This window comes from Coregonus lavaretus (genome assembly GCF_964263955.1).
Source record: "Coregonus lavaretus genome assembly, chromosome: 31".
Lineage (NCBI taxonomy): Eukaryota > Metazoa > Chordata > Actinopteri > Salmoniformes > Salmonidae > Coregonus > Coregonus lavaretus.
In genome coordinates, this window is record NC_140018.1 from 26814728 (window position 1) to 26825086 (window position 10359).

The window sequence follows — 10359 nt, forward strand, 5'->3', positions numbered from 1 at the left end:
ATGGACGGGTGAGGCTTGCCATCGTTATCGGCGAAGTGGCTTCTTTTTCTTGGGGTGTACGAGGAAACCTCTCCATTAAAGAGGGGGGAGGGGCAGATAAATCACCCGGCGGTTCAGGTAATCACTTGGAGTGCTGCCCGTGTTCTGCCACACAACACACCTCAGGGCCTCTGGGACCTACAGGATGATACCTCTGTGTCTAGGCTGTCATGACTCACACAGACACACATAACCCACTTCACATAGTGCACTTGATGACTGGGATTTTTTTTGGGGGAAAGTGGTTGTATGGTTTCAGGGTGTCTAAAGGTCTTCTTTTCTGAAGTCAGACACAGTACTTCAATAGTGAAGAATTAATTACTGAATTCATTCACTTGACAATGCCGCATTTGATGCACATCTGAGGACATATTATTGTGCGACTCACACAGAGAAAATCTGGGGACATAGCAATTATCACTTATGACAGGACTGGACGCTCTAATAGGCCCTGGTGCTTATCTGGATCGCAGGTGTGTAATTGTCCATAAGCCATTTCAGTATTGCCAAGCTTCAAAGGCAAACATTTACCCACAGTGGGCATGATAAACCTACAGCATTATTCTAACGCTGTTGTAGCCAGGCAACACATACAGGAGAACAATAGGAAATGTAATAAACTCCATCTCCACACATTAAGAACACCTGCTCTTTCCATGACATGGACTGATCAGGTGAATCCAGGTGAAAGCTATGATCCCTTATTGATTGTTCAATCCACTTAAATCAGTGTAGATTAAGGGAAGGAGACAGGTTAAAGAAGGATTTGTAAGCGTTGAGACAACTCAATATGTATTGCAAAGTGCCTTTTAACAGCTGTCCAATTAAAGCATTTGGATCCCTTCAAAGTGACAGATCTTAGCGATGATATATCACCACATCACACAGATCTAGATGGAAGAAGAAATGGTTTCAGAGGTTTGTCTTGTGAGGCGTATTTGCTTTTGCACGAGGCTTGCCATTGCTCCATCTCCACAGTGGGGTATAGGGAATGAACATCCGAGAGGAACTCCGTTAATCAATCACTACTGCTATTACATCAACACCAGGACAGCTTCATCTATTCAACGGCTTCATCCCTCCATCCCTATTAGAGGAGCGGGAGAGCGGAGGATGATCTAGTCTACTTCCTGTTTTCCTTATCGGCAGGTGTCTTGGCCTTGCTTTATCTTAGCACACCACAGGGTGTCAAACAGAGGCTTAAGGACTGAGATTAAATCAATGCTTCTCTACATGCAGGTGGACTAGATTGTGTGCATAGATCTTAATTAACCAAGATAAAGCATGGCTGTGCTTGTTTAATCCACTGCCTATTATACATTACCAGATCTCAAAAGACTCACAATGTGTGTGTGAACACGACCACACAACAACAATTCGTCTGGGCTCAGTCAATTGTTGTGCTCATCCTTAGCATTACTGTTACCAGTGGGTGTATCGTTTCATTATTTTAGAAATTCAATTACTCTGAGATTCCATCATTATATAATCAGCCTCAGTGTTTAATATAGCGTCACATCGCACTGTCCAAAGAGGATAGAAGACATTGATCTAAATCCAAGCTTCAAACATCTAGTTTTGGCAAGATGGAATTAAGAAAGATTTTCTGCACATAAAAAGGCACTGTTCACTAGCAGTTCTGTTCACTTGTTTAACTGAAATGTACCATTTAAATCTGACTTCTGCAGCTGCCTGAAACTCATTTATTTAAATCAATTCAAATTGAATTGGACAGTTATCCAAACATTTGTAATACTACCTACTGTGGATGATATCATACCATTGCAGAGAAATTAAATGTAATCTCTTCAATGGAATCATTGAAGGCACCCTGGCTGTAACTGTGAATACTTCTTGTCCCTTCCACTGGAATGAATTGCCTTTCATTGTCAGTTATCTAGGCTGTTGAACTCTCCCATGAATGAAAGAGAATGTGTGTGCAAGCCATTACTGTGACTTATAATGTGATGACTCAAGTCCTTTCTACCTTCCAAACTAAAGCATTGTTTGTTACTGTACTTCCTCAAGCAGGGGAGGAGGATAAAACTCGGCTGGGAGAAAATAAAGTGATTGCTCGGGCAGGCTTCGGCGTTCGTCGTCACCGGAGTACTAGCTGCCACCGATTGATGTTTTCTGTGTTACACTTGTCTGTATTGATCACACCTGTTACCCATTATGTTAATTTGTTTCCCTATTTTACCCTCTGGTTCCCTCATGGTGTTGTGCGTGATTGTTCGTTATTTTGCTGTCTTTTGGTGAGCCGGTATTTGCTCTTCCCTGCGTGGAGGATTTGCACTGCTATTTTTGTTCCTGTAAAGAACTTCGTTATTATAGTTCTGTGTCCTGCGCCTGATTCCATCCTACCGCTACACCCAGACGCATGACAACTTGACCAAAACCAAAGATGACCTCAGGGATATGAGAAATCTTGGCATATTTTATACTGTAGAGGTTTGAGCTCTTCCCTTTCCTCTCCAGTCCCCATTGGCTTGTATAGTGTGTGTGTGTGTGTGTGTGTGTGTGTGTGTGTGTGTGTGTGTGTGTGTGTGTGTGTGTGTGTGTGTGTGTGTGTGTGTGTGTGTGTGTGTGTGTGTGTGTGTGTGTGTGTGTGTGTGTGTGTGTGTGTGTGTGTGTGTGTGTGTGTGTGTGTGTGTGTGTGTGTGTGTGTGTGTGTGTGTGAGCGTGGAAGTATGTGTGTTTCTTGGCTGCCTGTGGAGATGCATTCCCTCTGAAACAGGGCAAAAGCTCACTGAGTTCTTCAAGAAACATTTTTTTGTTGTTGACTCAATTAAAGCTGCTTAGCTCCCATTATCGGTTTGCTGAGTCTTTCTCCATCTGCGTCCCTCCTCTTCCTCTGTTTCCTAGTCCGAACCATGCCTAAGGGTGTCGACATGCTCTTCTTTGCCAGGATAATAAATAAGAGAAAACGTACAAAGTCATTGTACCATCTATAGTAGCTGTATTCCAGATTGCATTAACACATGTGGCTGTTACGTAACGACATTCCGACCTTAAATGTTTCTCACTAGCCTCTCACCAAGTCGCTTAACCTCCAGCACAAGCAGAGTTAAATGTTAGATACAGTAAAAGGATCATTGGCTCAAATTAGGGCTCAGGAGATAATCTGTTCACAACTGATTTGGGAGGAAAGAAACTAAAGCAGCAGAGTCATGGTTATGTTGACGCTGACCCCTGACCTCTGAGGATATGTCCCGCTGCAGCTTGCTCTGCTACATCACGTCAGGTCACATCACATCAGACACTACTGAGGGAAGATACTCTACAACCAATATCACATTTGGGGAATATAAACTCCTGCATTATTGAGTACACTGATCATGATTTATGTATCTCCAAATTATATCTGCTGAGAAATGTCGACCTTCCCTTGGATGATGATAGTACAGCCTGTTCAGAGTCATAAGTGGTATGTTATCATATTTTAAAAGATACAGGTAATATGGTCTGATTCAACAAAAAGAGGAAAGACTACATCATTGCTCAAACATTTAAAAAAATACTTTGGATGGGGAAGGAAGGACATATTGCTGCATCATTATTTTTAATGGTTACTCTATGTCCTCTGGAAGTACACAAAGGGATGTCCATGAAAAGTTAAACAAATACTAGATCAAGTAGATTTCATGGACAAATACAGCCGTCATTGGTCAGCAGAAGTTAACAAGCACGCTGAAACAAGTGTCATTTTCAAAAGCATAGACATTGGCAATGCACTTTAGCAGGAGACTGCAGGAGCACGCCCCAGCGTCCGCCAGCCCAGCCCAGCCTGGCTCTCAGAGAGACAGTTCCTTAGCTTAATATCTACAGACATCTGTTCAATGGGTCCGCCATTTACTATGTGTTACGTAATCACAATGTTCCCTGGGGAAATCATCTGGAGGAGGTAGCTAGATAGCATCTAACTGTAGCATCATCTCCATCCACAGACCACCTCTATCATCGCTCCAATTAGACACCTTATGAAAAGGAGGCAGCTGCTGCTACTGACATTCTTATTATTGTTAGGAGTGCTTCTACTGCAACTTCTCCATCCACACTTGACATACTGTATATGGCATGTAACTGTAACTGCCTCTGGTTCTACCACTGATACTGTATTAAGATGATTAAGCTGAATGAGTGAGTTCCCCCTCAAGAGCAATGCAGTTCTACAACTGTCTGGTACGACATCAAACCAATGAATTATTTCCATCCCTGAGTGCTTCTGTTGTTACAGGAGTGTAAGTTAGAGATGTGAACACCAGTCAATGTTATTAATTGAAATGAATCCATGATAATGAGTGAAGACATAATTACACAACTGGACAAAGCAACAGATGTTTGTGTGAACTTTAGACATAAACTAAGGCCATCGTATTGTAAAGGTTTATAAGAGATATAGATATTTGACGGTGCAAAATTTAACTGGAAAGGAAACAAAGACATTCTGAAACCCCGCTGTGAATTGTAAAAAATAATAATAATAAAAATGCATTTTATGACAATTCCAGGTGCTTTTAAATCTCAGCAGACAGACGGTGGGAGTGTTAAAGCCATTAGAATCCCACGTACCAGCAGAACTCTGATGAGTCGGACAAAAAAAGAGAAAATACACTCTTTGAATCCAGAATCTCCCTAGGCATGTTTCGGCTGTTGTCAGCTAGACATAGAACATAATGAATAAACCAAGTCCATGTTCTGAATCTGAAATGTACATTTGGAATACATTTGGAATACATACACTATATATACAAAAGTATGTGGACACCCTTTCAAATGAGTGGATTCGGCTATTTCAGCCACACTCATTGCTGACAGTATGTATAAAATCGAGCACACAGCCATGCAATCTCCATAGACAAACATTGGCAATAGACTGGCCTTACTGAAGAGCTCAGTGACTTTCAATGTGGCACCATCATAGGATGCCACCTTTCCAACAAGTCAGTTCGTCAAATTTCACGGCTCAGCCGCGAAGTGATAGGCCACACAAGCTCACAGAATGGGACCACCAAGTACTGAAGTGTGTAGCATGTAAAAATCGTCTATCCTCGGTTGCAACACTCACTTCCGAGTTCCAAACAGCCTCTGGAAGCAACGTCAGCACAAGAACTGTTCATCAGGAGCTTCATGAAATGAGTTTCCGTGGCCGAGCAGCCGCACAAATCCTAAGATCACCATGCGCAATGACAAACATCGGCTGGAGTGGTGTAAAGCCATTGGACTCTGGAGCAGTGGAAACGCGTTCTCTGGAGTGATGAATCACGCTTCATCATCTGGCAGTCCAATGGACGAATCTGGGTTTGGCGGATGCCAGAAGAACACTACCTGCCCGAATGCATAGTGCCAACTATAAAGTTTGGTGGGGGAGGAATAATGGTCTGGGGCTGGGCCCCTTAGTTCCAATGAAGTGAAATCTTAACGCTACAGCACACAATTACATTCTAGATGATTCGGTGCTTCCAAATTTGTGGTAACAGTTTGGTGAAGGCCCTTTCCTGTTTCAGCATGACAATGCCCCCGTGCACAAAGCGAGGTCCATACAGAAATGGTTTGTCAAGATTGATATGGAAGAACTTGACTGACCTCCACAGAGCCCTTACCTCAACCCAATCAAACACCTTTGGGATGAATTGGAATGCCGACTGCGAGCAAGGCCTAATCGCCCAATATCAGTACCCGACCTCACTAGTGCTCTTGTGGCTGAATGGAATCAAGTCCCCGCGGCAATGTTCCAACATCTAGTGGAAAGCCTTCTCGGAAGAGTGGAGGCTGTTATAGCATCAAATGGGGGACCAACTCCTTACTAATACCTATGATTTTGGAATGAGATTTTCGACGAACTTTTGGTAATTTTGTGTATTTTGTAATCAATACGCTAAAGAGTTATTGCCTGACTTTTTCCCTCTGTCCTCTATAAGAAATACATCCTGATTCTTAGTCCCTTTCGCACACAACGGGTGGGGAAGGCTTTAGTTTCATTCATCACATCCAGAAGGGGCGCAGCCCCTAGCTTCTCCAGAAAGGGGCTTTAACCAGGCTGACTCAGATCATAAATAAATCCTATAGACCTTCAGGGCAACCATCCAAGGATAACTCCTCCAGCATACATGATGTGGACGCAGCCCAGTCAGGGGGAGAGATGTTGAAGATGACAGGCTAACCATGGACCTTTTCATTTCGATTTATTTGGAATGTTGGGTGGAACATGTGAAAGTGACTTTGGATTATATGATACATGATGAATATTCAAACTACTCACAGGAGAAAGAGAATGGTTATGACAAGAGTAACCACATTTTATGCATGGCCATGTCCATAACCTTGGTGTTTTGAATGTTCTGGACCACTTTTTTCCCTCCTTCCACATTCCAGGCCGTGGAATAAAAGTGTTCTCTCAGCCAGAGAGCATAAGTACATAACTACATTTGTTCAGATTCGTTTTTTATTATACAGGCTAAAATAAACATAGACAAAGAAGCTATTTGTCCACAAGTGGATAATTCCATGATAGCTAAATTAGTCAGCATGGCAGTGAAATTAATGTAGCCATTTATTGAGATGACTGGAATAGCCATAAAGGTTTGACATGTTATGTGAATTCTGTGAGGATGGCCATCCCTCACTGACCTCATCTCATTCTTATTAGATGCCTATTGTGTGGCGTCTCAGAGAAACCATTAGTGGTTGGCAGGGGTCAGCCGGTGCAGTTAAAAACCTCACGGTTCACTGACTCCAAACAGCGCTACAGGATTTTGACCATGCTCTGCCAAAGTTAATCTTCCCTCAGAACAAAATTTGATTCCCATCACTCTGTAGTTGCAGTGTTCTCTCTTTGAATGGCTTGGGTGTGCGCTGGCTCTTTTGAGGCACAGAAGAGGATACTAGAGGTGTTGTTTGAATTTCTCTTTTCTATTCAAAGTGGAAACTGCAGAGGTGAGGTGTTGGATTTAAATGATCTAAATTTGTTTTCAGAGACAGAGAGGCACACATATCAAGAATCCAAATTATACCCCCTGCACACACAATGTGACCAGCGGGCCTCTAAAGAGAACTGAAGTTTGAACACACTTGAACACACCTTCCAAATGCATTGTAATGGCACAAGCATGAACTACACTGAGTGTATAAAACATTAAGAACACCTGCTCTTTTCATGACATGGACTGATCAGGTGAATCCAGGTGAAAGCTATGATCCCTTATTGATTGTTAAATCCACTTAAATCAGTGTAGATTAAGGGAAGGAGACATGTTAAAGAAGGATTTGTAAGCTTTGAGACAACTCAATATGTATTGCAAAGTGCCTTTTCACAGCTGTCCAATTAAAGCATTTGGATCCCTTCAAAGTGACAGATCTTAGCGATGATATATCACCACATCACACAGATCTAGATGGAAGAAGAAATGGTTTCAGAGGTTTGTCTTGTGAGGCGTATTTGCTTTTGCATGAGGCTTGCCATAGTGTCAGAGGATCCCCAACTCCCCTCCTCCAACTGAGCAGCCCATCCACCACATTACAGGAAGAGAGTGTTGTCTGTGGGGAAATCTGGAATGCAAGAAGAAAAACAAAATCCCAACTTGAAAAGCACATACCAAGACAACTCTGAGAAAAATGTAGGGGAAACACTGCCAAAATTATATTTTATCTAGGCAGAGGGTATAAAAGGGGCTAATCTTTTGGGAAATACCACCACCCCCTACTCAGCTGGAAAGGAATGTGTCCTTTCACAACTTGAAATGAGGGCTTGGCTGGCATGGAATCAATAGGGAAGAAGTGGGGGGAGTTGGCCAGCCTTGAACTGGGGAAGACTGAGAACCTCGACACTTCAGCTCTGTGAAGAAAATCTGGTGCATGTCCAGTTAGTTTTTTGTCAACACATTTAGCTACCGGTAAGTCTTGCTTGTTCAAGGAAATAGAAAATGAAACGATTCAACCAAAACATTTGTTCTTCTTTGGTGTTAGCAAAATCCAGATTCAGAAAATGTGTCGAATTCGGAGAAAGAGTGAAATTACATTCTGAAAATACATGTATTAATGTAGTCTTACAAACAGTGAGTATTCTGTGATGTTCATTAATTCACCAGTGCCTCACTACCCAATCTAAATTGTCTGTCAATCAGCTCTATCAGACCAGGCAATCAATATATTATTTCTACATTACATGGAATTAAGATGGAAAACTGCAGACTACAGTACCTCCTAGGTTATCCACCTTTTATTGCTTTAAGGTCATTTCCAGTTGATCAAATTACAAAACGTTTTGCAAATAGTGATTATTTCCAATCATATCATAATATTAACAGTAACTGATATTGTCATCACCACATAGTTGACCACAAGAACGAACAGTGTAATTGTCAATAGTATCTTATGACACTGTGGATACAGCATAAATAAATAACCAATGTGGCCCGGGGCATGAAGTTATTTATATCCCATAGCTCAATCATTTAGTGTTATACCCCATCTGAAGGGCCCTATTCATATAGAATTACAGCTTGAGAGGAAGTGCATCAATTTAGGTTTATCAACCAGAATTTCATGCCTTCCCAAATCCATTTAGCTGAGCACAGTAGAGAACATGCCTGCCTGTTGCATGGCAGAACCTGGCAACCCAGTAGCCACGTGCTGGCAGAGAAGGGGCAGAGGGGTGGGGGGTGGTGGAAAACCCTCTTCCCCTTTGCTCCTCCACTCGTCCCCATGCCTTAATTGGATGGTGTAATTACAGCCCCATATCCTGATGTGAAGCAGACATGCACAGGGAGCTTTTAATAGGCCCTGCTAAAAAGCCAGGAGGAACAGCTCAATTCAATCCAGGCCACTGAATGTGCAGGAAATACCCACCACAATCCTCCATGCACATCACGCTGCCACCCCACATACCGGGGGGGGGGGGGGGGGGGAGGGGGCTGTTTGAAAGACGCTTCTCTCCTGCTGAACTCTCCTCTTACTCTGGCAGTGAGGTAACAAAAGGTCTGGTCAGGGGCGAAGACTACACTTGGACTTCCTCCATTAGCATAGACTAGAGGTCTGTCTATGTGCTGATTGTGCTCAAATGTTGCTCAGGAACTTTAGAAAGCCTGCACTTTCAATGGAATGTACTGAATTAACTTGCAGGCATCAACTTCAGCTTTTTTGAGAAACCCATTTGTTTGGTACAGAACTTAATTTGAGCCAGTTTGCTACAGCAGGAAAATAAACATGCAGCAACAGGAAATGTGGATTATTATGTGGATTATAATTAATGGACATTTGTGTAGGGGTTGCTACATTTTTCGTTAGGGCAAATCAAGTCTACAAGTTTAGCATTTTCTGTTGTGCAGGAAAATTCTTGCAACAACAGGATGATGAAATGAAAATACAGCATCTGTAATGGTCCAGAAGGAGACTCTTGGCCACTTGAGAGGAGCAGGAAAAGTGGACAGGAAAACAGAAATGGAATTGGCTGAATCCTATTTGCATTTTCCCTCTATCGTCCTTAATAGCACAGTGGTTGGAATCATGGGCATAACTATGATTATTTTGTGTCCATTTCCAGAGGAAAACTTGCTTCATAATTACAGAGGTAGAAGCATTCAAGTTTCCTTTAACATTTTGCCTTATGGGTCATGTTACCTCAGTATTACTATGAATAGAGAACATAGAAATTAACATTATTTCTGTCTAGATGTGGTCATTTTGTGGGTTTAAAATCTCTGAAACTTGATTATGTCAATGGCATAAAATGCCACAAAATACATAGTAGTTTATCAGCACTGGCAAGATACATAGATATGCATAAATAGAAGATTATTCCGAAGTGTTAAATAGACAAAGAAATCATGCCTGGAGTATCATCCATAAAGAATCCAGTGCAACTCGAGGGCAGTCGTCAGCAGGGGCCATACGAAGCCATATGGCCAAGACAGACTAGCATACATTGACTCCTCCTGACAAAGCCACAGCTATGCAGACATACTTTCACTTTCCCAGCCCACAAAGGCCATGTTAAGAGCAACTGGCAGAACAATAACACCTAGTGAAAAAATGCAAAAATCTAGAGCAGAGACAATGTCACGACCAGCTAGAACAAGCCATCACTTGTGTGTGTATGCGAGTTGAATGCATTAGTGTCGCGTGTATGGTCCATGATATGTATGGTGTGTGTGAGTGTGCTTGAACGTCATGCGTCCAGACAATCCCTCTAGTGTAAGGATCAGTGCCAGTGAGAGGGCCATGGATGCCTTCTTGATGCTTATCTCATGTGTGGGCCGAGGCTGTGACTGGAACGTGTTGCACGGAGAGAGAGAGAGAGAGAGAGAGAGAGAGGAGGCTGAG